Source organism: Nannospalax galili, unplaced genomic scaffold (assembly GCF_000622305.1).
Source record: "Nannospalax galili isolate Female #2095 unplaced genomic scaffold, S.galili_v1.0 scaffold612, whole genome shotgun sequence".
Taxonomy (NCBI): domain Eukaryota; kingdom Metazoa; phylum Chordata; class Mammalia; order Rodentia; family Spalacidae; genus Nannospalax; species Nannospalax galili.
Window position 1 is genome coordinate 1,537,388 of NW_008333388.1, and position 23,368 is coordinate 1,560,755.

At 44.4% G+C, this 23,368-nt stretch overlaps 1 protein-coding gene across 7 annotated transcripts in view; it reads right to left on the reverse strand.

Moving 5' to 3' along the window:
- Msra (methionine sulfoxide reductase A) overlaps positions 1-23,368 on the reverse strand; it is a 367,510-nt gene that overhangs the window by 131,265 nt on the left and 212,877 nt on the right. The gene's annotated exons all lie outside the window — the stretch shown is intronic.

Here is a 23,368-nt window from a genome sequence, read left to right on the forward strand (position 1 = left end):
GGTCTCTCTCCAGTCTGTCACATAAAAGCAGTTACTTCCCTACCACCCACCCCAAGATTCCTGCACTGAAGACTTCTGTGTGCTCTCAATGAGAAACTGACTTACATTTTCATTTTTCTTTCTTTTCACCTTGTTTTCCCATGTGTGTGTGTGTTTGTGTATGTGATGAATATGTGTGTGCATGCTTTTGCATGTATGTGAGTGCATGTAAGTGGGTGCGCATGCCCATGTGTGCACATGCACAGAGACTTGAGGTTGATGTCAGGAGTCATCCTTGCTCTCTTTTCTTTCCAGTCTTGGTACCCAGCCTGCTCTGGGGATCCCGTCTCTGCCTTCCTAAGCTGGGATCATAGGTGAGCCACTACATGCATGCAGTATTTCTGTGGGTTTCTGGGAATCTGAACTCCAGTCCTCAGGCTTACTCAGTACGTGCTTTTACTGCTGACCCATCTCCACAGCCCACATACTCATTTTTCTAATCCCATTTAATTTTTAAACTTTACTTATTTATTTACTTTTAAGTGTGTGTGTGTGTGTGTGTGTGTGTGTGTGTATGTGTGTGTGTGTGTGTGTGTATGTGTGTGTGTGTGTGTGTGTATGTGTGTGTGTGTGTGTGTGTATGTGTGTGTGTGTGTGTGTGTATGTGTGTGTGTGTGTGTGTGTATGTGTGTGTGTGTGTGTGTGTATGTGTGTGTGTGTGTGTGTGTATGTGTGTGTGTGTGTGTGTGTGTGTGTGTGTTTATGTGAATGCAGGTACTCTCTGAGGCCAGAGGCACTGAATTGAATTCCCTAAACTGGGGTTATGGACAGTTGTGAGGTGCTGGACCTGGGTGCTAGGAACTGAACTGGGGTCCTCTACAAGAGCAGTACATGCTCTTAACTGCTGAGTCATCTCTCTAGTTCCCCACCCCTGAATGCCACGCTTAGGGAATCTTCTAGAGTCAAGCTGACACAGAGTTCAGGACTGGAAACTGCAAACTGAGCCAATCACCCTCTGTTGTATGGAGTAGACTCAGTTGTGGTACAGAGCAGGGTGGTGCCAGAGAGAGAAATCTGTAGAAACAGACTGAGAACTGTTCCCATTACATAAATGAGTTAGTGTGCTCTGAACACTGAGGCAAAGGCTAGAGTAAACACCCAGGGGGCCATGTTTTCTCAGCCCAATTCCTCTTTATGATGAATATCAATTGCAGAGTGTATCTTTTGCAGGGTCCACTGCAAGTGGGCTTATTCTCACAGGTGGTCCTGAAGTCTTGGATGGGGAAGAGGCAGCACCTCTTATAACTGTGAGGTTCATGTCCTTCCTTACTGCACAGTCGTCTCTAGACTGGGGCCATCTCTGTACTTAAGTCTGACTTCCATCTCTTCTCAGTCACCTTAGGTATCATAAAGAATCTGGCCTTGCTGGAAGAGAAATCTTGCCATTGTCCCTGGCTTCTAGGAGAGAATCTATAGATATTCAATAGAAATGGGGCTGCCTACATTAATTTTGGGCAGGGCCAGCAATACACAACAGTCTTGGGATGGGATTGGCCGTGCAGAAAGAACCAACCATGTGAAAGGAAGCTTTGGTGGCATGCCATCAGCCAGCCTGAAGACCGATTCCAATCACTCCATCGACCATGCCGACACTGAGGTTTAGGAGAGTTTCAGTGGTGAGCAACACCTTTGTGCACTGTCACGCATGGGTGCCAAAGGTTAACAGAACCCAACTCCTCCGGGGAGTTCAGGAGCCCACAGAACCCTCCCAGACACTGTACTCCGCGAACTGTGTTCTGTCCCCATAATAAATCCTGACCGTGAACACAACAGTTTTCAGTGAATTCTGATATCCTCTCACATATGTTCAACCACGAGGGTTTGGGGAGAACCCTAACTCAAGCATTCCTTGGTCAAAGTCCTTGTCACATGTTGGTTTTCTCACTTTCATTCTCATTAAGTGTCTGATGCTGGAGGCAAAGAGGATGGAAGCTCCATTCTACAAGCCAGAGAGCCGAGATACAAATAAGTCAGAGTCACCCAAGGCCACACAGCTAGTGAATTTTTGTGCCATAACCTAAAACAATATACCTTTTGTCTCCCTGGCCAGGGTCCACTCAATGCATCTAAGCAGAACCAGTAAGGTGAATTTCAGGGACCCGAGCTCAGAAAAAGAAATCTCTCATTTTCTAATCTTTCTCCACCTGTACATCATTTCCTTTTGGTTATAGAAGTGATGTTCGTAGACAATGCTAAGCTGAGAAAACGCACGAAATGTGGGAGCAGCATCAAAAAAGAGAAAGCAAAATCACCCATACTATTGCCACATAAGCACCACAAATATTTTAATTCATCTCTTTCCAGACGTATAGCATCCACTTGTGAGCAAGCATGTACAAACACACCCCCCGCACACGGGGTGTGCTCAGGTGTCGTCATTACAGCATGCTTCTCCCACTCCCTGGTATATTGTATTCCTCCATTGCACTGAAATGCCCAGGAAATGCTACTTATAACGACTACATAACACTCTATCAGATGGTTGTCCGATTACTTATTCAGTCATTCCTGGTCGTTGGGCACTTACACTGAATCTTATTTTTATCCATGAATGTAAATATTTTCCCACACTTCGGAGGCTGCCTCAAGCCATAGTTGTGTAAGTGGAATTTCTAAATCAACATGTATAAACATTGAAAGATTTCTTGGTGCCTAGTGCCAAACTTCTCTTCAGGAAAGCTGACCCCGTTTTTCCTCCCCAGGGGCAGCATGAGGGCCAGTTGTACCACTATTACAGAGCTTTTAATCCTTAGCAATTTGTAGCTGGAAGAGAAAATCCTACTGTTTCATCTGGAGTGAGTTTATTAGTGAAATGAAAATAAATTTCATGTTTATTAGTCAATTTGGGTTTTACTTTGCTCAAACTTTTGTCATGTTCTTTTTATATTGAGCTATTAATTGGTGATTAGAGTTTAACTACTAACTGGTCAGTTCATACAATTTCAATTCAAATACCAGTCATTGAACTTAGCATCTCAGCAGACTTTATAATTATTGTTTTTCCACTTTTATGTGATGTGTGTGTGTGTCTGTGTGTCTGTGTCAGTGTCTGTATTGGTATGTGTGGGCAGACATGTATATGGGTGCACCTACATACAGGGCTGTTTGGAGGCCCCGGTTGATGCTGAGAATCATCCTTGATTACTCTTCCATATTACTGGGCAGGGTCTTGGAACCAAACCCAGAGGCTGCTAATCTGGCTACTCTCACCCACACGATGGCAGGCACTTTGCCTACTTGATGACATATAATGCTCACAGTCACTTTTGACCTTTTTTTTTTCAATTTTGATGTACTACCTAGAACGGAAAACTTACTATTTGAATGCTGCCCTCTGTGCACACAGACTAGTGGCATTGAGCTTGTTCACTGCTGTGTGCCAGTCACCATGCTTGTTTCCAAAACGCTTCATCTTGAAAAACTGAGACTACCCGCCCAACACCAGCTCCCTGTCTGTCCTCCCCCGAGCCCTTGCCATGCCTGTCCTACTTTTTGTCTCTAACAGTCTGTCTACTGAAAGTGTTATACAGGAACCATATAGTATGTGGCTTTTTGTGGCTGGCCTGTTTCATTTCAAGGTCCATCATGTCCTAACAAGTGCCAGAATGTCCTTCCTCTTAAGTCCCTGGAGTGTGTGTGTGTGTGTGTGTGTGTGTGTGTGTGAATATGCATGCCCACATGTGCTTAAATAAGTGTACCATGTTTTGTCTATCTGTTCATACATCAATGAACACTTGAGTTGCCTCTGCCTTTTAGCCACTATGAATAATGTTTCTATGAACATGGGTACAAATGTTGCTACAGCAATATTACACACACATACACACACACACACACACACAGTGGTTCAAGACAGGTCGCCTTTACAGACAAGGTCTGTCCACAAGTTTCCTCACGCACTATCACACAGATAGGAAGTGGCAGGATCTAGTCACAAGCCAACCAGGTTTCAATTGGAGATGATACTTATACCCATCCAATGACCCCATGTCAAGATTTTGGAGTGGAGGGACCCGAAATCTCCAGGAGAGTAAATTCCACTCAGGCAATGGCCCAGATGGGAAATCACACCAGTGTGGTAATAGACACCCAAGCTGTCAACAAATATTAGCCTCTTATTTTATGATAGCAATATGGGGTCAGAAAGAAATTTAAAAATTTTTTATTTATTATTATGTGTGGAGGTGGAGGCCAGATGACCACTTTGTGGAGTTGGTTCTCTCCTCCCACCTTTACATGGGCTCCAGGGATCAAACTCAGGTCACCATGTTTTTACGGCAAGCTCTTTTACCCAGTGAGCCATCTTGCTGGGCCAGGAAAGATTTTTACCCCCCTGTAAACAATTCTAGCCAGGATTGCTATAGACACTATTCGTAAAGAGACAGCCATTTAAAGGAAACTATCGTTCAAGTTTAGGCCCAATTTGCATTGACAAACAGTGCAGAGGGTGCCCTTGCCAAGCTCACCTTTCAGTTTCTTTACTTTATTTCTTCAAAGTAAAAGAACCTGTGTAAAAATACACACTGCAAATGATCAAAAGGATTCAAGGGACTCAGGAGCTTTGCGAAAATGCTCACGCTAAGCAGGAGCGAGCCAACGCGCTGAGCTAATTTCATTCCAGAGGCCAAACTGCAAACAATGTCTTGTGCTTCCTGAGATAAAAGGCCAGATCTTAGAGATATTTCGAGTTGCGTCTTCACATTCCACCGTGCAAATAACATGACGGAGGCGATGCACAAACACGCTTGTTAACAGTCCCAGCAGCACTGCAGGTGCCTTGACGCTGCTGGACAAAAATATCTTGAGAGGCAAAAGGAAAGGTTCGCACAGCCCTGAGAATCTCGCTTCACCACCCGGCCCTGAAGGCCCAAAAGAAGGCAAATGAATTCAGAGCAGTGAATGACAGGCTGCCATCCTGCCAAGACAAGGCATCCAGGAAGATCAGGGTGTGCTCTGGGTGCAGATGAAGAGAGTCTTGGGAGACTGAGCATCCAGGTGATGTCTTATTGCTGTGAGGCTCTGGGCTTTGGTTTCCTTGTCTGCAAAATGGGGACATCAGCACCTATGACTGCAGAAGACTCTTCTCATGATTAGTTCTGTTCTTGATTTTCCCACCACCCACTCAGCTTCATCCAGATTGGGGGGGTCCTTGCAGATTCCAACACTGCCCATCAGCTTAAGATGCGTGCTGTGCTCTACCACCTCCCCTCCTCCTAACCTCTGAGTCCTAAGTCATCTCCCCTTCCTACCCTAAAATGGGCCAGTTTCCTCCCAGGGGAGATACCAGATGAACCACAGCAACAGCTCTCTCCTGTATGGGAGCATCACACGCAAAACCTGTCCGCATAAGCTTCATTCATAACAGCATCCTTGATATCGTTATGATTAATACAATTACCGCTATTCATGTTTTCTAAAGTCAAGGAATATGTATTCTTTATTTTATTACTTGTGGGTCTCTCCCTCCCCTCGAGGGCCGTTGGCCACCGATCCACGAGGATAAAGGGAGCAGAAGCGATGAACGGGTTCAGGACGGCCAGTGAGCACGACAGAAAAGACTTTCAGGGGCGGCAGACTCAGTGATACAGCTCTGTTTATTCAGTGGGGGTCGGGGAAAATATAGTGTGGAGGCAGCAGCCAAAGCTCCAGCTGATAGGTGCTCATAGTGTGCTTTATTTACATGTGGTAGGGGGATCCTATCATCTGGCTATAGGGCAATGCCTAATTATCATATAGTAAAAACCTGGGGGCAGTTTTATTGCAGGTAACTATGCCAAAGGTCATGTTCCAAATAAGGTCAGGCATCTGTGCTTGGTGGCACTTTCCAGGTAAGTCAGGCAGAGAGCAGGAGGTCCCCGCTGAGAAAGGGAGTCCTTCCATATAGCGCCGAGCCCCTTAGAGCTATCCAGACATGGAGGACTACAACCTTGGCAGCTGGGTCCCCCAACAATTACTTATTTTATTGTTTATTTGTGAGTGTGTGTGAGTGTATTGCCTGCATGCATGTAAATGCATTCGTGTCGTGTCATGCAATGCCCATGGAGGTCAGAAGAAGGCAGATCCCCTGGAACTGTAGTTAGAGACAGTTGTTAGCTGCCATGTGGGTGCTGGGAATCAAGCCTGGGTCTTCTGCAAGAGCAGGCAGCGCTTAGTCATCTCTCCAGTCCCAGAATTATGTACTATTATAAGATTCCCCAAATGATTTCTAATAGTTAAAAAATTACTGCCCTGGAGTGAGCCCATGACCTCCTTACGTAGTCAGCACTCAGCTCTGCTCTTCAGCACCCAACACTTACTGTCTCCATGGTCTGGAGGGACAAGGAGACCCAGAGCCTTAAAGGAAGAGGGAAAGGGGTGAAGAGATGGGAAGGAGAAAACAGGAGGCAAAGGTTATTGACTCTTTAACAAACATCTGTGATGTGAGTGAGGGGCGGGTAGAAGAATGTGAACCTGGAAGAACAGTCCTTACTCTTGGTAGTAATAATAATACAGACAGGAAGCATGTGCCTAGCTCTTGATACAAGTGGCCTGAGCTGACCGTCACAAACACACTGAGGTAGGTAAGATTATCATTCCTATTCTTTGGACGAGGAAACCGAGACACAGAAGTCAAGGCATCTTTCCAAAACTGAACAACTATTACATAAGGAGGACTGAACTTGAGTCAGCTGTGTTGGCTGAGGGACACGGACAATGAGGGGACAGTGACAGTGGTATATGACAGGTCCCATTTGTATTAGAATGTCAGAGATACACGGAGGGGCATGCTCCCGATGGATGGACAAGGCAGGAGTGAGTGTGCAGGAGGGCATCCCCATTGAGGCAAAGGTCGTGGCAAAGGGAGGGATTCCAGAGGAAGGTAAAGGCACAAGTCTCATCTGCTTCTCAGGGGCCCTTGTATCCCTGACTTCTGAGCTGTGTGCTCCCTAACAACCTGCTACTGTCAATAAAAGACAGGGATTTCTATCCAAGCCTTGTGGATTGCTTCTGAATCCATGTCTGCCTTTCAATATCACAGCTCTCTGGGCAGTTATCAAGATGAATATTATAGTACCCATTTACTTTCTAGGAAACCCAAGGCTAAGCTCATGAGCAATGGAGACAGCCAAGAACTTAGCAGAATCCAGAGTGTTCTACTCTTTCTGCTTCTTCCACTGTCCTGGAGCCCTGGCCCCAGAACCCTTCAGTACCGTTGTGATTCCCACACCCTCTTGGATCCAGGTCCCCTTTTCACCCGATCCCAGACTCTCTTTTCTGGATTCACAGAGCCTCCAAGTTGCAATGCAGACGCCTGCCCACTCCTAAGGCACTTTGATATCCAGCTTCCTCAGGAACCATACAAGTCGGGGGCCACAGGAAGAGGTGGCATGCAGGGGAAAGCATCAGTGTGGCACAGGGCCTGGCTCTTCAGCAGAATTGCATCCCCAGGAGTTACTCACAGAGAACTGTGATGACAGCTGGTATACTAGTCTCACTCAGAACCTGGCACACAGAGGGGTTCAAATAATGATTCCTGCTGACCCCACTGGTCAGTTTCCCCTGGGGTTCATGCAGACCCCAACACTGTCTACTAGCCTAATGATGCATGCTGTGGCCCAATCCCTGCCCCTAACCTCCCAATCTCATGTGAACTTCATGTCCCATCTTAAAATGAGCCTGCTCCCATCAAGAATTGAGCCAAAACAACAATAGCTCTGTACTGATGGGCCAACAGTTCACTGATTATGTGAGCATGTGTTTCATGCCTACCACATACTGTGCCAAGTGTTGAGGATTCAATGATAATGAATGGTAAGAAAAGAACAAGAGACTTTTGTCCTCTGGGCGTTGCCTATGGTGTCAGTCTAGGGAAGGAGCTGGCCTTTAACATAAAAACACCACATCTGTGCATTTCATATAATACATCTTAATAAAATTTAGACCCCCCTTCTCCATCCCCCATCCCCCTACCAGATATCAGGTATTCTGTCATATATGTTAAGTCCTATCCTGTCAAGCATTTCTTATTCAGGTGTCCCTTGGTGCAAGTCCATCCACTGGCGTCTAGCTGGCCTATCCAGAGTCACTCACTTAAAGAAGACCTACTTTCCCTCACCCCATAATAATCATTTGCCAACAGTTCCTTGGCTAGGGCTGGGGCCTGCTGCCCATTTCCCCCGTTGTGTGCCGATTTGTCTGAGTCGGCATGGGTCTTGCGCACGCTGTCAGCATTGTTGCAAGTTCATATGAACAAGTTTCCAGTGACCTGAAAGCCTGTTTCCTTGGGTTCATGCACTAACCCTGGATCTTGCACAAAAATTCAACAAAAATATTAAAAATGAAAAAACCCCCACCAGATTGGTTTCATTTACCTGCAGGCTGAAGGACTGGGAGAGTGAGCCTCACTGATTTCATTTCATTAAATAATAACCATTCTTCAATATCCCTCATCTTTTCCCTGCCAACCATATTCAAGCAAGTCACTAAACCAAATCAAAGAGTACATGGAAAGATCCAGGTGTTTGAAGGGAGAAGAGGGGAGAGAGGGTGGGTGAATAACGTTCTCCTTTCCCACATGAGATTCAAAACACTACTTTTCTCTTGCTAATTCACTACAAAGAGGTAAGGTGTCAGCTCAGTTCCATCTCCAGCTCCTGCCGATAGAAAATGCGATTTCTAACAATGTCCTCATTATAAAAAAAAAAGTCCTCATACATCAAAATTGGATGCCCTGTGGAGTTCATTACAGGATTTGAGGAATGTCTACACTGCCATTTTTTTTTCTTGGATTTTTTTCCTTTTGTCTCGTCAGTCACTTAAAGTGTCCAATGAGAAATGTAAACTTTAAAAAGCATCCTATTGATTGAAAAGTGGGGGGGGGGCTGTTAGAGCAATTGTATTTTTTTTCCAGCCCACCATGGGGAGACATGTTGGGGAATTTTATAACCCTCTGGTGTGTATTTTATACAGACATACTATTTGGAGACTATCCTCTCAGAGGAGTACTAGAAACACAGTTGACTACTTGACCAGGAAAATTCCCCAAGAAAGCAGTTGACAACACCATTATTAACTCTTGATGCCACTAACGGTTTCCTACGACTGCCAAGGGCACAGTCAGGGAGACGTTGGCACCTAGTATGGGAATGAACTGTCCACTAGTTTCTGCATGCAACCTGCTGGTTACAGACAGACTTCATTATGTGAGCCAGGTTATATAACAGGACATGTAAGAAGGATCAATGCATGGGGTGGTTGATGTCTATTTTCCAGACCCACATCATCACCTCCCTTCCAGGAAACAGGCAAGCAGGATGAGACATTAGCAGACAAGTCTGCCAAGTCCAGGCCCTTCAGATCAAGAAAACAAATGCAACTTCATTAGATAGCCTGATAGCAACAAAGGCATTGTGTACTGAGAAAGTGAGAGCCCTTGAAATGACCAGATTAAACCTCAATAAGGCCCAGGTGTGCCTGGTTATGACTGGGCTACAGGAGACAGGTCACAAAAGTAGTTCACAACTACCACACCTAGGATTGCTTGTAGCACTTTTTAAACACAACCTCACCTCTGTCCCTTGAATCCCCACTGGAATTCTGACACAGGAGGTCTGGGGATAGGCCTGGGCACATGAATTCTCATGACCTCTCTAGGGACCTCTGATGCAGAGTTGGAAAAGAGAGCTTAGGCATTTGGAACATGTGGCTGTAAACAGTCTCACAATTTTAAAGGTCCCCAATGGCTACTCAGATATTGTAATTTGCCTCAATGGACCATCCAGGTAGGGGACATTCTGCTTCACAAAGTAATGTGTGCCACCACTAAAACATCCCAATTACTGGAAATTTCCATGCTTACTGAGCCAAAGCCTACCTCCTTCTATACAGAGTCCAAGTTGTGCTTTTCGTAGCTCATTCACACCTCCATCAGAGGAGACTGGGAAGATTCCAGTCTCAGAGAACTAAGGGCATTGACTATGGAGTTAAGACCTCAACTGACGTACTGTGATGGAGAAGCCACTTCCTCTTTAGCCACAAGCTGGTCATCTGCAAAGCAAGGTTCCCAACTCTTGTGGCATCCATCGAGGAGTACTACTGTGCGCCTTCAATAGCACCTACCCAGTGGAAAGTGCCTGGGGAACTTTTCTACAGCTGTCAAGCCTTCACATTGCCACTAGTAACTCAATCCACGCACTGCGGTCATCGTACAAGAGAGTGAGAAGCCGCATCACAAGGCACCTTCAATTCTTCACTCAAGAACCACTCAAATGTTTAGGATCTGGGTACAGCTGCATCAGCGTGAACATCGGCGTGGACTGCTCTCAGGTGGGTTTCTCTGGGTCAAGAGTAGGTTTGCTTAAACATGTCTATGTTCCACAAGAATTAGAAGACAACCAAAGAATCCTGAAATCAAGTGACAGAAGAGGTCTTAAAAACCAAGTCCACACCTTGGTCATGCTCCTCGAAAACCATCCTCGGCTTTTAATAACAGCTTTATCTCAGAAGCATGAGAATCAGAAAAGCAACCAAGCTCAATCCTTTAACAGATACAGATAGATTATAGATGATGACAGACGATAGATGATAGATAGATAGATGATAGATAGATAGATAGATAGATAGATAGATGATAGAATGATGGATGAGATAGATGATAGATAGATAGATAGATGACAGATAATTAGAAACTCTTTAGAATATCTGCAGAGCTCCAAGCTAGATGACTAGCAATTTAATTCACCAGAGCCTCAACAACAGAGATATTAGTCTCAAAGGGGCAAAAATTAGCAGTTGGTAAGTCAAAATCACTGTACATATTAAGATGGTTGTGGGCCAGGTATGGTAGCTCATGCCTTTAATTCCAGCACTCAGGAGGCAGAGGCAGGCAGATCTCTTTGAGATAGAGGCCAACCTGGTCTACATAGCAAGTTCCAGGGCAGCTGGGGTTACAGGGAGACTTTGTTTTAAAAACAACAACAAAAAAGATGGTTGTGACTCCTTGGACCACAGTACACAAGCTGACAAAACTGTATCTGTGATATTATATTTTAACAGATGGGTACAGAGGGAGACAATTAGGACGGAAGTTTCTAAAAGTCTTCTTACCACTTTTTAAAAGAATTTATTTTTTATATATTTTTATATATTTATTATTTTTTAATTGTATGTGTATGAATGTATTGCCTGCACATATGTGAGTGCTCCCAGATCATGCAATGCCACAGAGGTCAGAAGACGGCATCAGATTCCCCTGGAACTGGAGTCAAGGACGGTACGTAGCCGCCATGTGGGTGCTGGGAATCGAACCCGGGTTCTCTGCAAGAGCAGACAGTGCTCTTAACCACTGAGCCATCTCTCTAGCCCCGAGTTTATTATTTTTTTATTTTATGTGTATGATTGTATTTCCTGCATGTGTGTGAGTACACCTGTGTCATGCAGTGCCCAAAGAGGTCAGAAGAGGGCATTGGATTCCCCTGGAACTGGAGTTAAGTCTCCATATGGGTGCTGGGAATCGAACCTGGGTCCTCTGCAAGAGCAGTCAGTGCTCTTAACCACTGAACCATCTTTCCAGCTCCCCTTCTTATTATTTTTAAAAGGCTGAAAAACACTGGCCTGATTCAGTCACTCCATCAGTACAATAAAATGATGATGCAACACAAACAACTGCAGCTTCTTCCTATTGTGAGTGGAGCTGGTGCTATACACCTTTGGGTAGTGCTTGCAGCTTACCTACCATGGGGAGAAGTCCCTCCCTCTACAGGTGCCCAGTGAGCACCTACCAGGACCTCTGGGCTTCTCTTTAACACCTAATTCAACCATGACTAAGACAGCCCCTCATCTCAGGGAGCTCACAGTCCAGGAAGGCTGGACTCGGCTATCTGCGAACTTCTAGGATAAAAGTGCTTGCTGCTAGAGCGCGGGCTTGCCCCAAACCCTGTGGCAGTGTTTAAGAGGAGTCCCTAACCTAGCCATAGGGATCTGAGAAGACTCCTCTGAGGAAAGGATGACTCAGTGCTCCTGATGCTAAGCTCTACTGTAGTCTTCCTTGACCCCTGAGTCTCTCTCCTTCTTGGCATTTTCATATTGAGGGCAGTCAGAAACTCCAAAAGAAAAATGGGCAGTGCCGGGATTACATGATCCCCACTGAGCATGGATGTTTTAGAGATCAAACTCAGGTACTTATCCTTGTGCAGCAAACACTTTGCCAGCTGAGCCATCTCCCAGCTCTGGCACCATGTGTAATTATTATGCCCATTTTACAGACTTTGGAAAAGACAACCCTCACTGAGGTAGAATTGTTTGCTTAATCCAGGTCACTTAGGAGGTGGCAGAACCCCAGCAGGTTTGAGAACAGCTACACTAGCCACTGACTCCATGATCTCATTAACCATAAGCACCTGGTTAAGGGTTAGCCACTAAATTATTGCCACCAATGGCTTCCTGTAGAGCCAAACTCAGTTGTAGCTGGACTGATATTGGGAATCTTTTAGCCTTGATTGGTAGGCTTTGATGACAGCTAGTAATTAAATTAAGTCCCCAAAGACATGCCCCGAGGAACACGCCAAATGGTTTCAACAATGAAGGACTAGGAAGTTGCGCCAAGGACATTAGCTCTGCAGTCAGAATGTGACTCAGATGAATTCCTCAGCCTCCCTGAGTCTCAGGTCCCTCATCCACATGGCAGTTATGATAAAAATGACAAAAGGCCACACTGTCAGGATTACATCACATACAGAAAGAACTCACTGTCAGGTTCACAGACACACAGACAGACACAGACACACAGACACTCACAGAGACATGACATACTGTCAGGATTATATCACACACACACACAGAGCATTCTGTCAGGATTACATCACATACAGAAAGAGCTCATTGTCAGGATCACACATACACAACACATGCGCGTGTGCGCACACACATGACATACTGTCAGGATTATATCACACACAGAGGGCATACTGTCAGGATTAAAAACATAAAAACACACACAGAGGAGGCATATTAAGATTACACACACACACACACACACACACACACACACACACACACAGATTTTGTTAACTACAGTATGATCAAATATTTAATTTCCTCTGCTCGCCTGCCCCAGCCTGACAAGGTGGGAATTTAATAAAAGCCTGGAGTCTTGGATCCGCACGAAACACTAGGAAGAGAGTGTGAAAACTCCAAAGCCAAGATTTGCTGAGGGAACACAAGAAAACGAAGACAGTGTGCATTGCGGAATTCTGATCACCGCAGGAATGGGACAGATAATGCTCCTCGAGTTTAGAAAGGGAGAGGAGAGAGGAATGCCATCAGAGGGAGCATCTAGCTGGAAATTAAAATGTCCGTTTTAGTTTCATTTCTGCTAACCAAAGCAACTTGAAGGAGAAAGGGGTTAATTGTGGCCCACAGTTCGAGGGGGTGCAGCCCCTTAAGGTGGACAGCAGGAAGTGAGGCCTGTCCTCACATTGTGTCAACAGTCCTAGAGCAGGGCCAGGGAACAGGAAGTGTGTCTGCACTCTAAAAACTCAAGGCCCACACACAGTGACATGCTTCCTCCAGCAAAAGTTTCACCTCCTTAAGGTTCCATAACTCTCCCAAATAGCACCATCGCCTGGGACCAAGGGTTCAAACGTATGAGCTTATGGGGGACAGTTTACATTCAAACCACAGCAGGACACAGTTTAGACATTCAGAGCTGGAACGAAGGTGCCTCAGATGATGAATAAGAACACTGTGACACAGAGAAAGACGGTCCCAGAATGGGAAGGATGGCTTACACAGCTGGTCCACACCAGTTCCCCCCAGCAAACAAGGCGACCATGCCCACAGCCCCCAGGCATCGGCACGCCGCACCATTCTGCTCCCACATCTGACAGCATGTTAGCAAGTTAGTTGTGCTCGTTCCCAAATTTGTTTAGAGCAAGTGTTCATCTTGTAATTAAAGAATTTAATTAAGAATCAATATAGTGAAGAAATAAACTCGACAAAGATAGCTTGTTTCTATTAAAAATTGAGTTTCGTGGCTTTAGAAAAACTCACGAAAAGGAAGCTGTTAAAACAAACACACCATCAAGTCAGATATGGACCAGACTACTACAGGAGATGGTGTGCGATGGTTGTGAGGAGCTGGGAGGAAGAGGAACGAGGAGTTACTGGTTCATGAATGCAGAGTTTCAGTTTTGCATGAAGAGGAGGGTGGTGGCGGTGGCAGTGTGGATGCCCTTCCCAAAGTTGTCCCTTTTATCTAGGGAGGACACACTCCAAGAACCCCAGTTGAGCCCTAAAGCTAAGAAAAGTACTGATCACCTACACATACTGTGCTTGCCCCCATACAGACATACCCATTACAAAGTTTAATTATAAACTAAGCACAATAAGAGTAACAACATCAACAACAACAAATAATCATAATCATAATCATAATCATAGGGCTGGAGAAATGGCTCAGTGGTTAAGAGCACTGACTGTTCTTGCAGAAGACCCGGGTTCGAATCCCAGCACCCACATTGCAGCTAACAACTGTCTGTAACTCCAGTTCCAGGGGATCTGACAGCCTCTTCTGTCCTCTGTGGGCATTGCACGGCAAGGGTGTACTTACCTACATGCAGGCAATACACACAGACACATAAAATAAAAGTAATAAATAAAATATTTAAAATAATAATAATCATAATAGAACACAAACAATAAAGTAGAAGATAAAACTGCCAGCACCTCTAGTCTTGAGCTTAGGAACCATTCATAAGCATTAGTTGAACTCAAGCACTAAGCCAGCTGATCTGATAATGGAAATAGTTAAGTGCCTGCTGGGTGGGTAGACAGTGGATATGCCGGGCATAGAGATGATGACCATCCCAGGCAGGGTGGTGGGATGGAACAACAAGAGGTTTCATCATGCCACTCAGAACGGCATGTACTCTAAAATTTATGAGTGGTTTATTTCTGGAATTTTCTATTTCATTTATTTTAAGCGTACTTGACCACTAATCACTGAAACCACATAAAATAAAACCAAGGAAAGGAAGGGACCATTGTACCACCAAACTATTAAAAATGACTAAGCTGGTATTTTATTTTTGTTATGGGTATTTAACCATAATTTTAAAAAAGAAAAAAAAAAACCTCTTGAGGAAGACATCATAAAACTCTAGGCAGACCTGCGTTCTGGTCACTACTACAGTCTCTCTAGAAACTTCACTTGATTACACAGGCACCAGAATGACCATAATATTGAAAAACAGTATTTAATCTGTATGAAGTATGGTTCTAAGTGTTTTACATAAAGCTGATTTAATTCTCCCACTAAGCAATTAAGGGGGTCCACTTCACCACACCCATCTTCAGATGGGAGGCAGACAGAATCAGAACTTGGTCAGTCCCAGAGTCAGCCTCTTCCCTCACACTGTGCTGAGAAAGAGCAACACATAGTTCAGGTGTGAGGCCTACTCTGACTCTAAAAGGGAAACACAAGAATAAACGCTTATGTAAGTTGAGAGAACTAAAGCTCTTGTAAACATTTTGTGAACGATTCACTTCCCACTTAGTTGCCTTTCCTCAGTGATCAATCACCATGAAAGAGAAGCTATTAGTATATAGTTCCTCTTAATTGGAGCTTAGGATGCTATGTAGTCTAAGTAATATCAGCCCACATTGGCCAGCAAAATGAACTGATATCCGCAGTTGCCAAAAAGGAGCACAATGGTCCTTCTAACAAATATGAAGATGGCTCTGGGATCAGCAAATGAGGGCACAGTTCAGGATTCATTGTGAATCTAAGAGGATATCCAGATGTTTTATGCATGGCTTTCTGGAACAATGACTTCTATAAGAAGTGTTCTATAGACAAAAAGAAAGCTCGCTCTCTCTCTCTCTCTCTCTCTCTCTGTGTGTGTGTGTGTGTGTGTGTGTGTGTGTGTGAGACATGTGCATACTCAAGAGATATATTTGCACTACACTACACTAGCATCTACACTGGGCGATCTCTCAGGAAAGTCTTCCATGTAAGGGCTAGGGAATCTCATGCAGCTGAAATGGGATTTTCTTCCCCTTTATCTTCAAGAACAGTCCGCAAGCCCACAGCATGTTTTTATGGCACAATGCTGGTTTCGTTATCATTGCTGTTACTACTAATTGTTGCTGCTGTGGCTGAGGGAGAGGCAAGGACATTGGTCATACTAGATACACATTTGTCTCCAACATGTGAGAAGCTCATGAAGGAGGTGGAAGCCTTTCCACGGTTTTGTTGAAGATTTCATCCTGAGTTCCAGGACCAGAATTACTGACCGAAAAGTGACTTGATAAAAGCTGCATCATTTCAAGGTTGACATAACTGCCCTGTGCAGGATATTTCGGGGGAGGACAGTCTGGAAATGCGGATGTGGGTTATAAAGGTGTCTTCCTCACTCTCTGACTAGAGAACACACTAGAAGGCACCAAAGGCTTTGCACCAACCCAGGGTTACCAGAGCTGCTTTTGTCACCTGGGACTTCGGGGACAATCAGCCTGGCTTTGAAGGGAGCAAAGAATGGACACCTGTCTCCAAAATGACAAGGAGACTCACAACCATGAACGTGGTTAGGCATGCTCATGCTGGAAGGCATCTGGGAAATGAATTCTGTAGCTTTTGACTGGTTGGATATCCATTGTCGTGATCACTATAAACTTTACTTTGTTAATACTGACTTAGTAAATGGCAATTAGTTCAAAGTGACTTCAGAAACATGATTTTTCAAGCCAAAGATAAACCAGTAACAATTTCTGTGCCGGGTTCTCTATCTCCGCCTTTCTTCAAACTACTATGCTCACACTTGCTGGATTCTTGCTGCAGAGATTGGCAGGAGGGGAATGTTTGCAAAGCTTGTTGGTTTTCACGGATGAAAGGTTTGTGATTAGTACAAATTATCAATTATTACTATGCATTAGAAAGGACAAATGAATTGTTTTAGCTCCCAATGCATCTCTGACATCCATGTGCTACCATACAAGGGTGGAGGGTTGGGAAGCACAGACTTTGTTCAGAGCACCACGACGAACAAAACCACCTCCCTCCACCTTACAGAGCATACTTCAGAGCAGCCTCAAAACCTGAAAAGTAAGTCCCTTATTCCTTTGTCCCTTTATCTCAGAAGCAGGGGAAATATAATTAGAAACGTGGCTAAGAAGCCGTCACTATTGTGCTTGGTGATAAGCTTCAGATGCTTGGCTCCCAGCTCAATAATGGCCGTGGTCTTGATCAGCGCCCCTTTACAAAGCAGACTCCTGCTTCACACACAGGGTGGGGTCAAGGTTTCTGGCACAGAGAAAAAAGTAGAATTCCCTACAGAGGACCCACTCCACAGAGCCCAGTCATTGTGCAGCTTTGATACCATTTTTTCCCCCAAAGCACACGCCAAAATTGTCCTTCAAAGACATTTTTGTATGTCTAGCGCTTTCCTAAGGTGGGTTGTGTATGGTGTGCTCGCTCCCATATTCACTGGACTTGTATTGTTTCAAGATTCTGCTTTTCCAACACCATAGGGTCTAAGCTGTGTGCACGAGCAAGAAAGTACGGCCAGGTTGTCAAGCTGTATCAGCCTGGGCTGCTGGTACATGGGCCTCTGAGGAAGGTGATGCACATGTCCGTCTGTCTCCTCCATTCATTTTCACTAAATCAACCCCTTTGATACATAAGTTAAACTCCGTCATTTAACATTTCCAATAGAGGAGGAAGGGAGAGGAGAGGAAGAGAGAGAGAGAAAAATATTGGCATATGTGAATTTAAAGTAAGAAGTTCAGAGCTATTTTTAACTTACTGCTGATTTCAATAGGAAACACCTTTCTTCTGGTAACAAATTTATTAAGATAAAATTTACAGGCAGGTGTGATGGTGCACACTTTTAATCCCTACACTCAGGAGGCAGAGGGAGGTAGATCTCTGTGAGATTGAGGTCAGCCTGGTCTATATAGCAAGTATCACAGCAGCTGGGGCTACAGGGAGACCCCGTCTCAAACAAAACAGAACAAAAGATAAAACTCACATATAATTCGCCTATTTAAAGTGCCCAATTCAAAGGTTTTAGTATACTCACAGAGTTGGGCAACTACAACCACAGTCAGTCTGAAAACACGCTCATCACTGCAAACTCTTCAAAAAGATAGAAAAAAAGGAATTAGCACACTCCCAACACCTTCTACAAGGCTGGTATGATTTAATATTGAAACCACACGAAGACAGTGGAAAATCAGGAGCCCATTTCATTGATGAACCAAGGTGCAAATCATAATCAACCATAAACCAAATGTAGCACCGTACGTAAAAGCTAAAAATGTCACAAAATTTTAGATTATCCCAAAATGTAATCAAAATCTTGACTGGGAACATTTTGTGAAACTTGTGTGTGTGGAAACAAAGGGCTAGGAATGGCCAAGACTCTCCAGAAAACTCACTGAAAAGACTCGCCTTACTAAATGCACAACTAATAACCACAGTGCTTGACGGAGTGGCAGACACCCAGAACTAAAGATGAAACGAGAACCTGGAGAGACGCCAAGGCAAACATCACAGCTCAGCACAGCACTAAGGTGCGTGGCAGACCTCTGAGGCAACTGAGCATTCAAAAAAAATTAGATCCCTACATAATAAATAAAGCCCAATTCTATTTACATGAAAACATTTACTATAAAAGGCAAAAATTCTCCTGTCTTTCAGAGCTGCTTTGGGGGAGAGGGCAAAGGACTGACAGGGTACCTACCCCAAGGCCAAAATCTTGTAGTGAGGTCTGAGGTTGTAAAGTGATGTGTTAACTTTCACTAGGCTTTGCCACTTAAATTAACTTTACAGAATCCCTTTCATGGATCAAATACCCAGTCTTCCTTAACAAATTTATTAAGTTAAAATTTATACAAGTACCTGGTATATTTCCAACTTTCTTAAATCACCTAGCTGTCCATAAAGGAAAACACTATATGTGTTAACCTTTAATTTTACTAAGAACAAGTTACTCCTAAAACTGAATTTGAGCATTTAACTTTAATTATATATACAAATACATAAGGTATGTATTAGTCTAAGTCTTCTTCAGTCACACCAAACCAATCTAGACCTGAAAATGATTATTTTCATTGCAAAGGCCATGAATGAAACCCTTTCCCCTGTTCTATTAAAATCCCTCCTTTGAGCCTTTAACTTTCAGCCTTGTAAATGACAAAATCTAAGACAATGTTTGGAGGTTGTGCCCCAGTTCTTGAAAGGTGTCTACCAGGAAGTTAAACAGGATTGCCTTCTGCAGTAAACTTTAAAATGAACTGGAACATCAACCACAGCAATAGCACAGTGGGATGATGGGGTTAATTAAAAGTCAGACCTTGACCTGGGAGTTGCAGGGCTCAAGGCCCTCCTGAGAATGTTTTCACTCCCCTTTCTGCTGCTGCTTCAGGTAAGGAAGCCTGCAGGGGGAGCAGGTGGGGCCGGCTCCTTCACATCACGCTTTGCCCATGTTCTTTCTCTTTGACCATGCTGGGGCTGAACCCAGAAACACAGGCCATGGGGCTCTGTTTTTGTCTAAGACCTGCAAGGACATCAGACTGCATGGACCTCTTAGTGCTGCACCCCCGTAGACTCTTACACACACACACACACACACACACACACACACACACACATACACACACACACTGAGTCCTGCCTTACAAGGACAGGGATGCTGGCAAGGTGGAGTTACAGGTTGCACTGGGTTCTCCATTCAGACTCTTAGACTACAGCCCAAGTCCAAGAACCTTAGAATTGGACTTTATTTGGAGATAGGGTCCTTAAAGGGATGACTAAATCAAAATGAGAGAATTAGGATGGGTTGTAATCCAAAATGACTAGTGTCCGTGTAAGAAGGGGATTAGGACACAGACACATAAGAGGAGTGACCATGTGATGAGACAGGTAGTCAAATACAAGGCCTCAGGAGAAACCAGCCCTGTGGACACCTTAATCATGGACTTCCAGTCTTCAGGGCTATGAGAGAGCAACATCTGCTGTTGAAGCTGCCCAGTCTATTCTGGCTGTGATGACAGCCTGAGCAAACCCACACATCTGGCACGCAGGTTCCCTTGGGATGGGGCAGATGCACTAAGCTTCCTTTCCTCTCTGGATAGTTCTGTGGACTTCTGAAGAGCCACTGGCCTCTGTTCCTTTGAGATGGGTGTGGTTTCTCCTTTCTGCCCCAGCTGGCTGCTCACAAATTCCCATTTGCTCCTCAACCTCTGGCTTCTAGCAATCAACAAATACATTTCTCAGTGGGGATCCCTTTGCTCTCAAAGTAGTCCTCTTAGATTGTGTGCGTGCGTGCGTGCGTGTGTGTGTGTGTGTGTGTGTGTGTGTTCATGCAGTTACATATGCACCTGCATCAAAATCTTGAGACATTTAAAATTTATTTTAACAGAGATTGTGCTCTGTCATGTGCCTTCAAGTCCTATAGGACTGCAGAACAAAAACCCTGGTTCACAGACACATGAAGAAAGCTGATGACCAAGAAGCCAGAGACAGATGCAAGCTCAATAAAGCAGCCTATTGGGCTGGCTCCCCACCCCTTTCCTTCCATTTGGGCTGAATGGTTTGATCCCACTGCTAGTCCCAATTTTCCACTTGGTGAGGTAAGAGGACTAACCTGGTATAAGCTCCGGGACCCAATATTCTGAAGGGCTGAGTCTGGGCTGCATTCTGCCTTTGAACCCCAAGCATCTAAGATCAGAGCCTTCCTTCCAAAATCAAAACTATTGTCTCTGTTCTCCTAGGTAATGAGCTACTTGGATTATGTTAAGGTTATGTCTTATGGTTTGCATCCCTTCACAGAACCCACACTGGAAATTATGTGGAAGGCCATTCTACAGACGATAGAAGAGTATCTGCGTAAGTGTGTGTGTGTGTGTGTGTGTGTGTGTGTGTGTATGTATACGTGTGTGTGTGCACATACGCGTGTGTTATGACAATGCCCATGACTTATGCTTCAGTGATGGAAACACTGAAAGAACAGATTAACACACACATTTGATTTATAAATCACAGTCATTATACAGTAAAATAAAGTCATGGTTTTTCCCAGAAAGTAAAACTATGCTTAGAGCCAGGTAAGTTGGCACATATCTTTAATCCCAGGCAAAGGCAGGCAGACCTCTATGAGATTAAGGCCTGGTCTACATAGCAAGTTCCAGGTCAGCTTGGAGCTACTGAGAGACCTTGTCTCAAAAAGAACAAAACAAAAGCTATGCTTAGAAAGACTTCTTTTTCTAATTCTGTGATTCCCCCATGAGCAAATCAGATCTTTATGTCAAGCCTATCAAAAGTTAGATAAATCAGAGCACCACAAGGGAGCACTTCTCTGTTGAGCCCAGCACTTATTATGGAAAAGATGTTTGGTTTGCATTTATGTTGTCTTAACTTTTTAAAAATTTATTTTATTTTACGTGTATGAGTGTTATGCCTGCATGTAAGTGCTCCCAGGTCATGCAGCACCCACAGAAGCCAGAAGGCGGCATCAGATCCCCTGGAAATGGTGCTGTGCTTCTCTCAGGCTCCACCTCCCAAAGGTTCCATATTCTCCCCAGTGCCACTAACTGAGGACCAAGTGTTCAAATACACAAGCCTATGCAGGTCATTTCTCATGCAAACCACTACAATCACCGTCTTCAATGGTCAGCCAAGCCCTGGCACATGGTTTGGCTAACACTGTCTGACGTCCATCCAACAGTTGTCTAACCCCAAATCCAGCAGCTGGTAGTTCCCTGTGGTGTCTCAGGATATTCCCTGACTGATTTTACTGGATTTTCATCCCATTTTTAGACATTGGTTTAGACCTGGGCATATGAAACAGTTCTGCCCAATAGATACAAGGGGCTGTCTTTTGGGGGAGTTTCTAGAAAGTGCTTCTCCTTCTCACCACAGGACACAAAGATGGCACACTAACCCTCTCCTCATGACAATGGATACTGGTGTTGAGAACTTGGAGGATAAAGCTGTACCCGCCAGCCAGGGCCAGTAAGGACAGGACCAAAGCGGAGGGTGGCAGAGCAGAAATACAGCAGCTGAGTTCTCAATATTTTTTTTAAACACTGAATTAACTACTCTGGAACATTCTGACTTGTGATTACATAAAAGTACATCTTCCTATTCTTCAGCCAGTGTTAGCTAAGATTGCTGTAGCTTGTTGCCAAAAGTATTCGAAATAACTGAGTATTGGATCTCATTAAATCCTCATGTCAGTGGTACAAAGAAGGCTCTTTTTTTGTAAAAAAAGAAAAGAAAATAGCAAAATGTTAAATAGTTTTGCCAAGGTCACATGCTTGTAAATGGTATAGCTAAAACCGAAATCAGGTCTGATTCCAAATTTGGTGTTTTCTTCCAGTGAAACCAGATGACACATACACAAAGCCCAGAGCAGTAAAACCTCCTGTCAATCACACTGATGTCCTTAACAAGTCAAAGGCAACCATGCCATCAGCAGAAGAGACAGAACAGACAGCCACCCAGGACAAGGACAAGCTCTGTCAGACTCTTGATTACCATCGAATCTCTTACCATTCTCCAATTACGAGACTTCCCACCTTCATCTATAATTTAAAATGAGAGGATCCAAGACACACATCTGGAAACACTAGTGCCTCCCATGTTTACACAACTATTTGGCATCATGGGAGCCACACCACAGATCAGGCACTCATCTCCCTTAAGGAGTCTGTTCCCCTTGAGAATCTGAGTTGTCGATACGTGGAATAGCTGCAGCTGGACACTCAGAACAGTGTCTCTCATAGCGTCACAGATTCTAAATGCAGTATGGGGCTCAGAAGAGGAGCAGGGGCCACACATGCAGAAGTGGAACATCACTTGATCTGCAACAAAATACCTTGCCTTCTAGCTATTGTTCTATATGAAACTGTTAATACTTGACCACTGTTTTTATAACAATGGCAGTTGTATGCATTACCATCCTGGTAGGTACAATCCTTGGGGGAAAATGCATTTGGCCTTCTGGGAGATCTAAATGTGCCACAGCAACCCACAGAGGGGTGCTCAGGCAGGAGAACATGTGCGGTGGGAGAGGCACACTTTGGCCAGGGACCCGCATTTCTGAAGTCAGGAAAGCTTGCCCCAAAAGAAGAGATGCCTCACTTGAGTTCAGTGAAAATTAGCTTTGATATTACTGATCTTTTAAAGATTTAGTTTTATTTTATGTGTGTGTTTTCATGTATGTATATGTACCACATGTGTGCCTGATGCTCACAGAGACCAGAAGAGGGTGTTGGATCCCCTGGTGTTAGAGTTACAGATGGTTGTGAGTCATGATGTGGGTGCTAGGAACCAAACCCAGTTCCTCTG